Below are 12,426 nucleotides of genomic sequence, written 5' to 3' on the forward strand. Positions count from 1 at the left end.
CATGGCTACGAACAAAAAGTTTCTGGTGAAAATTACTGGACAGGTTCTCAATTAAACCTGATTTGAATTGCCATCTCCGTCTTGAAAGTACATGTAGAACATTGCCTAGCAAATGCAGTTCATGTGCTTAAATGTTCGAAAGAAGATGCTAGAGGACCACACGGGAAACTACACAGTAACCCAGCCCACCATGGAATACCCATCAATACTCTGTAAATATAGAGCTCGTACATTTTCCCGTAAAACGCTAAAATGAACTCTAACTTAATTGGTGTTCGCTCTTATTTAACTCCTTTGTTCCACCCTCTATGTGATATTTGGGCGCAGAAGTTAAATCGCCCAGGCGTTACAGCTAAATTTAATCAGTAAATGAGTGTCGCGTCAATGTAAATTGTCGTCGAATATTTCATAAAGCAAATAGAATAATTTTTTGTTTGCATAAAAGGGAAACGCACCGTAGGATGAACGTTGAGGGTACATTTCGTTAAAATTGGAGATATTTTGATAGCTATTATTACCTGTGAAAAAACGCTCGACTTTTCACACGTATCGAATATCAAAACCATATATTTCATTCCGGTTAGAAATGATAAAGTTGCCCAAGAAATGAAAGATATTCAATCAGACCGTGAAGATCTTTGGATCAAAATATAAACCCCATGAGCATGACCAGCATAGTTGGGATTAATTCGCACTTTAACTTGCCCAAGAAAGATGGATTGGGACCACCAGTGTCCCTCCACTGACTGCAAACATCCCTCATACTTCTAACAAATCATCGAAACACTTAATGACTTCCACTATACTCAATCAGTCAATCTACCAACTCGTGAATCTAATATTCTTGATATTTTCCTTACAACAAATACCACTCTTGCCCAAAGAGTCAATATTTTTCCTGACATAAGCCTTAACTATTGAGCACCATAAATAATCTTCCCAACTCAAAAGACTTGCTTAAAAGAGAGAAAGAGTTTACCGAAAACATTGTTATTTCGGGAAGCCTTAATAGAAAGAGGTTTCTTGATCTAAAACGTCTACTTAAGAAATCCATCAAACTATCCTACCAATGTTATCTTGAAGACATTTTCAATAATGCTTCCAATGATCATACCTCCAAACGTAACACGAAAAAAGCTATTAAAGCTTCTTAAGCATTCCAAACAGGATTCAGCCTCTGTTGCTCCCTTACGTACATATAATTTTGTCCTCCAAGCCGATATAGCAAAAGCAACCAAGGGGATTGAGAAACTTCTTTCTCCCACCTCAGATAAGTAGATCCAATAATTTAACCATGCTTGAAATTCTTATCTTGCCCACGGGCGAAGATAAAATGCTCGTATGGAACTCCTTTTTTAATGGTCATCACATCGAAGTTACCTCCCTTGTTGAAGACAGTCGTCTGTAGCATCATAGAAACCTTGTCTTGTGGCAATATTTAGAATGCTAATTAACTATTTCTCACTTCAAATGTCACAATAAAAAAGTATTCACGCATCTTTCATGAAATAATGCTCCACTCTCATCAGTACTATTTAAAGACCTTTTTGACTATTAACATAATCTGAATCAATGCGCGCATATCCATGACAACCACGAGTTATCAAATATCCATACGCATTATTTTCACTACGCACAAAAGAGTTCCGGCAAAAAATACATTTTTACTTAATTTTGTTTAACTGAGGTGGGAGAAAAAGCATCTACCATAGCCGCTCGTATAAGATAGGTTCATCCCGACCCTCGCGCAGGGTGTTTTGCGGAAACTCGGTAAACCTCGTTTCCCGAAAACACCCTACGCTCGGTCGGAATTAACCTATCTTACACTCTCGGCCATGGAAGATACTTATACTCAAACTTAATTCCTAACAAAGCTTCAGGCCCAGATCAGATAAAGCCTATCATCATGAGAACCTTTTCGACTTCACTTTCACCCATTCTGAAACATCTCTTCCAGAAGTACATTGACATTGGATCTCTACAGGCCCATTTCTCTTTCAATCATGTATTTTGTGCAAACAATATAACATATAATCGCATCCTCTATTTCAAAACACCTTACTTAGATCAATGCCTTTTATGAACTCCAACATTCCCTTCTGGGAAAAGCGCTCTTGTGTATCCCAGCTCCTTATGCTGGTTGATGATCTTGTCAAATCCCTCCATAACAAAAAGCAAAATGATCTAAGCAAGGCTTTCGACAAAGTCAGTCATGGGAAACTTTCCCTCAAACTTCATGGCAATGGCATCAAAGGCCCTGTCGTAAAATGGATCAAAAGGTTTCTCGATAGCTAATGTAAGACTGTTTGTTGAAAACGAGTCTTTGTCAGAAATTCTGCAGAAAGCTCTTTATATACTTGAACATTGGAGGCATGAATGGGACATGGAATTTGTCCCATCTCAATGCAAAATCTTTCACATAACACAGTTCACTCTTCACCATTGCTTACTAGAATAGGTATCTTCAGAAAAATATCTGGGTGCTGATCTTTCTTCAGATATATCGTGGGTTCGAGCCCCAGTGGAACAATTCTTTATTTTACTTATTTCTTTGTCTGATCAAGCTAGTCAGTGATTTAGAAATTATAATAAGATCAAGTGAAATGTTTGCGGTCAATATGTCAAACCAGTCAGTGTATGTTTACTTTAGGGTGTCGATCTTTTTACAACATATTTACAAAGTCCAATCAGAAGCGAGACGGAGCAAAAATCAGATTTAAATTTGAAGAAAAACGCTCGACTTTTCTTACTTATTGCATTATTAAAACCATATATAAAACTCGTTGAAAAATATTTCTGATGCTTGTTTTGGAATCAAAGTATATGGGGGATGTGGCTCAGTGGTAGAGCGTTCGCTTTGCATGTGAAAGGCCCCGAATTCGATCCCCGGCATCTCCATATAATTCTATTTAATATAAATTGCTCTAATTATGTATTTACTTCATCAGAAAAGGGCCAAGTCATCGGTTCTTTGATTAACCAAGCGAGTCAGTGATTAAGAAAATTATAATCAGATCGAGTAAAATGTTTGCAGTTAATATGTCAAACTAGTCAGTGTATGTTAACATTACGGTGCCTATCTTTTTACAACATATTTTGGAAAGTCCAATCCGAAGCGGGACGGGGCAAAAATCAGACTTAACTGTGAAGAAAAACGCTCGACTTTTCTTACTCTTCGCATTATTTAAACCATATAAAAAATAACTCGTTGAAAAATATTTCTGATGCTGGTTTAGGAATCAAAGTATATGGGGGATGTGGCTCAGTGGTAGAGCGTTCGCTTTGCATGTGAAAGGCCCCGGGTTCGATCCCCGGCATCTCCATATAATTTTATTTGATTAACATCGTTTGCTTTAATTATATATAAAAGCATAAAAGACCAAGTCATCGGTTCCGTAGTGTAGTGGTTATCACGCTCGCTTCACACGCGAGAGGTCCTGGGTTCGAGCCCCAGCGGAACCATTCTTCTTCATTTTCCTTATTTCTTTGCTTTAATAATCAAGCGAGACAATGATCAAGAAAAATATAATAAGATCGAGTAAAATGTATGCGGCCAATGTGTCAAACCAGTCAGTGTATGTCTATTCGTGGATGTCGTCTGTCGATCTTCTTACAACATATTTAAAAATGCAATCAGGAGCTTGACGGAGCAAAAATCAGATTTAAATGTGAAGAAAAACGCTCTACTTTTCTTATTCTTCGCATTATTAAAACCATAAATAAAATTAACTCGTTAAAATATGTTTGTGATGCTTGTTTTGTTATAAAATTATAAGGGGGATGTTGCTCAGTGGTAGAGCGTTCGCTTTGCATGTGAAAGGCCCCGGGTTCGATCCCCGGCATCTCCATATAATTTTATTTAATTAACATTGTTTGCTTAACTTATATATTAACTTCATCCGATAAGGATCATCATTTTACTTTTGTTTTACCTAATCAAGCGATTAGCGATTGAGGGATTTAGAATATTATCAAAAATAAATTAAATTGTTTCAGGTGAATGTTTTAAACCAATAACTTTGCGTTCTTAGAGACCGATTTTTAACAATTTATTTATAAATTCCTTTCCGAAAGGAAGTGCTCTGAAGTGCTGATTGAGTAGTAAGCCATAAGACTGTTATACAAAACTGATATCGGACCCGTGACTGGTTTGTGGGTCACTCGCATAATTATATGTATCAAGAAGATCAGGTTTATCTGTTAAAAAGCGCTCTGCATATGTCACGTACCGCAATATTAAAACCATATGTGAAATTAACACGTTTAAGTTTATTTGAAAATTTGGTATCGCTAGTAAAGTATTTGCGGGATGTGGCTCAGTGATAAAGCGTACGCTTTGCATGTGAAAGGCCCCGGGTTCGATCCCCGGCATGTCCATATAATTTTATATGATTAGCACCGCTTGCCTTATAAGTATGAGTAGCTTAAACATATTTGGACCATGTCGGTTCCGTAGTGTAGTGGTTATCACGCTCGCTTCACACGCGAGAGGTCCTGGGTTCGAGCCCCAGCGGAACCAAGCTTATTTTTACTAAAGTTTTTGTCCTTATCTAGCGATCGACTGTCTAAGTGGTTACGAATGTTACAAGAGATCGAGTAAATGTTTGCGGTCTTTTCACAACACATTTACAGATTGAGTAGTAGAATATTACGTGACATCAGAATCACGGCATATTTGTGGCAATATGGAGATTTAATGTCTACGTTAATGGCAAAATAAAGCAAACATGCAATTAAAATGGGGACTGAATCCGGGGCCGTTCACAAGCAAAGCAAACGCTCTACCACTGATAAGAAAGGACGACAGAGCGTTCTATTATTAATCAACTATTACGTATTTGGCGAGATACAGAAACAATTGCGGTACCAATACCAGACAATTTAAGACAATATATGCCAGAACTCGCTCAATATCGACCAAACTCGGCCAATATCCATTTTGCTTGGCTAATTAACTCGCCTAATATAGGATTTGAGAAATGGGCCATTTTCATTGGCTGTCGAAACTCGCCTAATATGAGAAATATGCCGGAAATTATTTTTAAAGGTAGCCATTTTGTTTTTCGTTTTCCGACTGTTTTTAAAAAAATGTGCTTCGTATAAACCCATTTGGGATACTTGAACCTATTGAATGATTGAACCAGCTTGTACGGTTTGATATTGCAGTTGTATTTTACCCGTTTGTGGATTTTACGACTATTACGATTTTGTACACCGACAAAATGGACGACGAAGGGATCGAACCCGGGGCCTTTCACATTACAAAGCGAACGCTCTTCGACTGAGCAACATTCCCTTTTACTTTGTTTACAAAACAAGCATCATGAAAATACTTCAACGAGTTAATTGCAATAATTGGTTTGTATATTGAGATTCGTGAGAGAAGTCGAGAGTTTCTCTTGACAGTGAATCCTGAATTTGTTCATACATATAATGATGCAAGTGATCCACAAATAAGTCATGAATTTGATGTCCGTTTATTGAACATCTTTATTAAATAAACTACTTGACTATGCGATTCCGAGCTTTCTGCTCCGCCCTGCTTCGGATTTGGACTTTGTGAAATTGTTGTAAAATTATCGACATCCTTAAATATACATACAGTGACTGGCTTGACATATTAACTGCAAACATTTTACTCGAGCTTATTATAGTTTTCTTAATCGCTGAAAGCGTCTGATCATAATATCCCGTATATAATTCACTCCTGGTGTATGCCTTCTTTTTCGCTTGTACGCTATGCTACGATATACGTCAGAGACTGTAGGACCATTTTGTTTAGTTCATTAAAGCTTTTATCCAAGCGCACATCACTGTTCAAGAAGAACGTGCCTTGAAACATCGACTCTGTTTTGGAAAACAAAAAGAAAAGCACAAACCAAACCTTAAATAGTCTTGGAATATTGGGCATGTATCCGTCGAGACCGTATGTTTACTTACCGAAAGAGACGTGATGCAGGTCAACAGAAAAGCGTCCTATCGTAATATTCCATTTGTTATATTCCTGACTATTTTATCATTCCTGTTTATGTTTAGGATTTAATTTGATTTAAACTTACCACTTTCTGTCAAATTTTCAAGTATGGAATGGCTTGTTGTTGCGCAGATAAATATGTTACATACTTTTGTGTATTAGGTCAAGGGAGGCTTCTCCAGCGAAACGAGGTCAGAGGGTGCAGAATTCACTTTATTTGGCAAAATAAGAAGAAAAGGTTTTACAACTCAGCAAAATAACAAATTGCTAATACGTAAACAATTATCAAATGTCACAGCGCAAAAATAACAAACACTAACGGTACTTATTTTACGAGTTTACACTTATCGTCTTTATCTAGATACGTAACGCGGCCATTTTAACAAAGTGAATGTTCGTGGGATTTTTTGACGATAATTATATGCAGAATTGAGGTAAGTTCGTGAGTCAATCGCGATTAATATCGAAGACACGATTTCGCTTTCTTCTTTGTATTGGCGAGCTACTCGTGTTTATGATAACGTTACACTTTATGAACTCCGAATTGGAAAACAACTAGTTGTCTAGGTAGATTGGAAGATCGGTGTTCTCTGCTTCGTGCTTGTCCTCGTGTTTCTCTGAAGAGCCATGTTCCTGAATATTTGCATGCTTCTGGTGGAGTGATTTAAATAAGGTAATTTTATGAATCTAAAACTTGGAAAATGGGGCGGTTTTCTTGGTGTGTGTTTTTTCAGATTGTGTTGGAGCACTGGTCAGAGACGGGGAAATGGTGCATTTCAGAAGGTTATGCTGATGGAAGGAATGGATTGGATTATAGCTGAGACTTGCAGTCGATGTCTCCGAGATTATTTGAATATCGGATATTGAATGAAGTCGAATCGCCGGGACGCTGGAGACAAAGAGTGATTTGAGTTTGTGTTTATCTCTTATATCTTTGAGTGATTCCAGGGAAGTTTCCTTATATAGATTGTTGAGGAACACCAGCAATGTCTCATTGTTTACAGACTGCCGTTCAATATTTGTGACATAACTTCTTCTTCCTTGACGTTCTATAGAATATTGATTCTTCTGTTCAGCATTAATTCAACAAAACCACGACTAGATCTTTACTTCATTTTTTAACAAGTTTAAGTTTCATAGTACTCTATATCAAATTCTCAATGATATCTAGTCCGCACCCTCATTAACCTTTATACGATTATCCTCAATCATCACCCCTTATCTATTACACTGTAGAAGACTCACTTTACGTGTACCCCTCTGTATAACGCTGAGTTCTAATACAGTTACCATGATTTTCCAAAACAATTAACCATTTAAATGAAACATAAACTTCGTGACGAAAGCTTCTCTTGTCTCTGTCATTTTTTATCATTTTAGTGCATCGCGAGTAACATACATATTACTGGGCTAAAATATAATGCTGTGTTTCTTGTTTTTATTGCAAATGCGCATAGCCTTATAAAAGGAAAGATATTTGAACACAAAACAAATGTTTATAGAGAAGAATTGTTTTATACTATGTAAAATCCGGGTTTAACTTTCCAGCTATATTGTATGTAATTAGCAGTGCATACTTATATATAAAATCATTAAAATGAAATGAAAAAGACAAAATTAAAAGCTTGAAACAACATTTGTTTTCCTTTTATTTAATTATCTGTTAAAGTACATAATGAAAGTCTAATTCAAGATGAAAATGACCAATAATACGACCAACGCACAGTATACGCCATGAACGATACATGTATACACGATCTTGTCTTTCCCGAAAACAAATTCAATTTTTCCGAGTAATCGAGTACCCGAGTACTCGATCTAAAGATTGTCCGAGTACTCGAGTACCAATTTTACTACTCGTTGCCATCCCCATTTTATAGTGAATTATGTTCGTTGCCTCTCCATACGGGAAATAGCATAGAATAGTATAAAAGTTTTAACATTGCGAAGTACCTTGTTTGCATATTATAGATTTCTGCTATATATAATTTATTGTTTCAAAATATGCTGTATTCAACTTATACTTTAATTGCCATACAATTGTATAGTTTATTTGAACTAATATACATGAATAATATAATGATTTAGGTACATGTAGATCTCTTTTTCAGTGTGTATTGTATTATTAATATTATTTGTATTATTATTGTTGTTGTTGTTGTTGTTGTTGTTGTTGTTGTTGTTGTTGTTGTTGTTGTTGTTGTTATTATTATTATTATTATTATTATTATTATCATTATTATTATTGTACACAAAAGCCTTCTTGGATGTAAGATTTGACTATTTCTCCGTTTAATAGAAAACACTTGAAGAGCCATATAGTTATGAATTTGCCCCTCACTTTTTCAACTCTTTTGGTACCTACATCGAGTTCAAACGAGTACAAGCTGATCTTAGGACAACATTTAAATTAGCATGGAAACCTGAATCGACGCGAAATGACTACGACTTTACATGTGAAAGTGCAAGGCATTTAGCTGTTTCCCACTGTATTTGTTCAAAAAAGTAGTTATGTTGGTAAACTCACCAAATATAAAGCGCCTTTATACATTTCATGTTATATGACAAAGTTCTTCTTCAAACAAAGCACTAGTTTTCAGTAAAATTGCGGAATGTAATTTTGCACGTTGAAGTGACATGAAATAAATGAAAAAGTGCAGTGAACCCCCAAAACACCCCCACATCCCCACACCAACCCCCATTTAACCAAATGACACTGTCGTCGTCCTTTTCAGACTGAACAGACGTATATTATTATAACGACCAGCACCAATTACCAGTTTGTTGTCGCACATACCGCAACTTTATCATTTAATAGCAACGAATAAAGATACCCCATTAAATGATTAGCCAATTTTTTTATGTTGAATTGATGAATTGCATTTGTCTGTGAGACCACCTGGTTGGTTCTGCCAGTAAGAGCGTATGGTTTGGACATTTAATTGAGAGCATCACGCCTGAATCTTAGTGTGTCTGTCAACTTTGCAGAGCTACAGATGTAAATGTACCAAGTACTGAGGGTGGATATGATGGTACTGGTAATAACCCGGGAATGCTGTCAGGCTAAAAGAACATCTTATGTTTGAGCATCCCAAATCCTTGGTAAAGTACAAACTATATATGCATTTTACATTGTTTCTTTGAATAAACATATTGTGTAGTTCAAGTTCCTTCGAGAGCACCCTATGTCTGCTAAAAGCGGATTATAATTACACCGTTATTTGTTAAAGTTTTCGACTTTCAGAGAACGAGGATATATGACTACCGTGGCACGTCTTTTTTAACACAACGGTCGTTACAAAGCCACACGGTCTCTGTTTTGTTATCATCTGTAATACAGAGATTACGAAGACATACAGAACAATAACTGTGTTATGGAACATGAAATGTAAAATGGCACTATATTTTTGGTGAGTTTACCAACAAAATTACTTTTTTGTGAGAGTTATTGTGAGAAAAAGCAAAATGCACAACACTTTACCATGTTAAATCGTGATCGTTTCAGGTTGATTCAATTGTTCCTGCAAATGCAACTTTTGTCCTAAAATGAGTTTGTTCTCATAATAGTCAAAAGCTTACCTTTTGCATCCAAGATGGCGGCTTTGTGTTAAAATTTTAATGCTAAAGTCAGGTATATTACCTGTCCTTAGTCATGCACGTTCTAGATGATCCGATTCTGAGTTTTTCCCAGAAGTAGAACATCTAACACAACACATATTCAATCATATGCGACACTTCATTTCACGGTATTTAAATTTTGCTCATATTAAAACACAGAAAAACATTCCAACAGACAAAATTCAGCGCTTTCCTCCTTTAAGAACTAGTTGGCACCACAACGGAAGACGCGCTGGAGCATTTTTAACGGATAACAGAATGTTGTAGCTCCAATGATTCCTCAGGATATTTTTTTATGGATAAAGATACTTTAAAATGTAGGGTTTCTCTTCAAATGTATACGAATGTTAAATCCATGTTCCACTCATTTATCTTACGGCAGACAACAATCGGTTATAAAAGCTCTGTTTGCAACTAAAAACATGGTTTATAGTAGAGAAAAGTAAAAGATATGAAACAAAAGTATACACAATTACGTTAAGCATTAAAAAAAAGAATACTTCAAATAGTGATAAACATCAACTTGATGAATAAGTGAACGGTATGGTTTAACAGATAAACCGCATTATTTTCAAACATTTCGTTATGCAAGAGTTCCACAAACAAGTCACGATTCTGATGTCAGGTTGTTTCCTTGTCTTATGGCATTCTTTTCAATAAAGCAGTCCAAAGCTCTCTTGCCCCCACCCGTTCCGGATTGAACTTTGTGCATATATTGTGAAAAAATTGAATGCCATTATTGGTCGTTTTATGTTTTAGTAAATATTTTATTCAAGCAAACGGTGTTAATCAAATAAAATTACATGGAGATGCCGGGGATCGAACCCGGGGCCTTTCACATGCAAAGCGAACGCTCTACCACTGAGCCACATCCCCTTACACTTCAGGAACGATAACATCTTTTCATATCAGAGGTTGCAGAATTCACTTTATTTGGCAAAATAAGAAGAAAAGATTTTACAACTCAGCAAAATAACAAATTGCTAATACGTTAACAATTATCAAATGTCACAGCACAAAAATAACAAACACTAACGGTACTTATTTTACGAGTTTACACTTATCGTCTTTATCTAGATACGTAACGCGGCCATTTTAACAAAGTGAATGTTCGTGGGATTTTTTGACGATAATTATATGCAAAATTAAGGTAAGTTCGTGAGTCAATCGCGATTAATATCGAGGATACGATTTCGCTTTCGTGTTTATGATAATGTTACACTTTATGAACTCCGCATTGGCAAACAACTAGTTGTCTAGGTAGATTGGAAGATCAGTGTTCTCTGCTTCGTGCTTGTCCTCGTGTTTCTCTGAAGAGCCATGTTCCTGAATATTTGCATGCTTCTGGTAGAGTGATTTAAATAAGGTAATTTTATGAATCTAAAACTTGAAAAATGGGGCGGTTTTCTTGGTGTGTGTTTTTTCAGATTGTGTTGTAGCACTGGTCAGAGACGGGGAAATGGTGCAATTCAGAAGGTTATGCTGATGGAAGGAATGGATTGGATTATAGCTGAGACTTGCAGTCGATGTCTCCGAGATTATTTGAATATCGGATATTGAATGAAGTCGAATCGCCGGGACGCTGGAGACAAAGAGTGATTTGAGTTTGTGTTTATCTCTTATATCTTTGAGTGATTCCAGGGAAGTTTCCTTATATAGATTGTTGAGGAACACCAGCAATGTCTCATTGTTTACAGACTGCCGTTCAATATTTGTGACATAACTTCTTCTTCCTTGACGTTCTATAGAATATTGATTCTTCTGTTCAGCATTAATTCAACAAAACCACGACTAGATCTTTACTTCATTATTTCAACAGGTTTAAGTTTCATAGTACTCTATATCAAATTCTCAATGATATCTAGTCCGCACCCTCATTAACCTTTATACGATTATCCTCAATCATCACCCCTTATCTATTACACTGTAGAAGACTCACTTTACGTGTACCCCTCTGTATAACGCTGAGTTCTAATACAGTTACCATGATTTTCCAAAACAATTAACCATTCAAATGAAACATAAACTTCGTGACGAAAGCTTCTCTTGTCTCTGTTATTTTTTATCATTTTAGTGCATCGCGAGTAACATACATATTACTGGGCTAAAATATAATGCTGTGTTTCTTGTTTTTATTGCAAATGCACATAGCCTTATAAAAGGAAAGATATTTGAACACAAAACAAATGTTTATAGAGAAGAATTGTTTTATACTATGTAAAATCCGGGTTCAACTTTCCAGCTATATTGTATGTAATTAGCAGTGCATACTTATATATAAAATCATTAAAATGAAATGAAAAAGGCAAAATTAAAAGCTTGAAACAACATTTGTTTTCCTTTTATTTAATTATCTGTTAAAGTACATAATGAAAGTCTAATTCAAGATGAAAATGACCAATAATACGACCAACGCACAGTATACGCCATGAACGATACATGTATACACGATCTTGTCTTTCCCGAAAACAAATTCAATTTTTCCGAGTAATCGAGTACCCGAGTACTCGATCTAAAGATTGTCCGAGTACTCGAGTACCAATTTTACTACTCGTTGCCTTCCCCATTTTATAGTGAATTATGTTCGTTGCCTCTCCATACGGGAAATAGCATAGAATAGTATAAACGTTTTAACATTACGAAGTACTTTGTTTGCATATTATGGATTTGTGCTATATATAATTTATTGTTTCAAAATATGCTGTATTCAACTTATACTTTAATTGCCATGCAATTGTATAGTTTATTTGAACTAATATATATGAATAATATAATGATTTAGGTACATGTAGATCTCTTTTTCAGTGTGTATTGTATTATTATTATTATTTGTA

The 12,426-nt window shown here is 35.8% G+C and overlaps 6 non-coding genes across 6 annotated transcripts; 5 read left to right on the forward strand and 1 right to left on the reverse strand.

The window, feature by feature from the left end:
- The first annotated feature begins 2,826 nt into the window (after positions 1-2,826).
- Trnaa-ugc (transfer RNA alanine (anticodon UGC)) lies at positions 2,827-2,898 on the forward strand. Its single transcript has one exon. It is a non-coding gene; the product is annotated as a tRNA-Ala (tRNA).
- A 353-nt stretch (positions 2,899-3,251) lies between these two features.
- On the forward strand, positions 3,252-3,323 carry Trnaa-ugc (transfer RNA alanine (anticodon UGC)). Its single transcript has one exon. It is a non-coding gene; the product is annotated as a tRNA-Ala (tRNA).
- Positions 3,324-3,389: 66 nt separating this feature from the next.
- Positions 3,390-3,462, forward strand: Trnav-cac (transfer RNA valine (anticodon CAC)). Its single transcript has one exon. It is a non-coding gene; the product is annotated as a tRNA-Val (tRNA).
- A 314-nt stretch (positions 3,463-3,776) lies between these two features.
- Trnaa-ugc (transfer RNA alanine (anticodon UGC)) lies at positions 3,777-3,848 on the forward strand. The gene has a single exon. It is a non-coding gene; the product is annotated as a tRNA-Ala (tRNA).
- A 598-nt stretch (positions 3,849-4,446) lies between these two features.
- Positions 4,447-4,519, forward strand: Trnav-cac (transfer RNA valine (anticodon CAC)). Its single transcript has one exon. It is a non-coding gene; the product is annotated as a tRNA-Val (tRNA).
- Positions 4,520-10,396: 5,877 nt separating this feature from the next.
- Positions 10,397-10,468, reverse strand: Trnaa-ugc (transfer RNA alanine (anticodon UGC)). Its single transcript has one exon. It is a non-coding gene; the product is annotated as a tRNA-Ala (tRNA).
- Between the last annotated feature and the right edge of the window lie 1,958 nt (positions 10,469-12,426).

This window comes from Mya arenaria, chromosome 3 (assembly GCF_026914265.1).
Source record: "Mya arenaria isolate MELC-2E11 chromosome 3, ASM2691426v1".
Lineage (NCBI taxonomy): Eukaryota > Metazoa > Mollusca > Bivalvia > Myida > Myidae > Mya > Mya arenaria.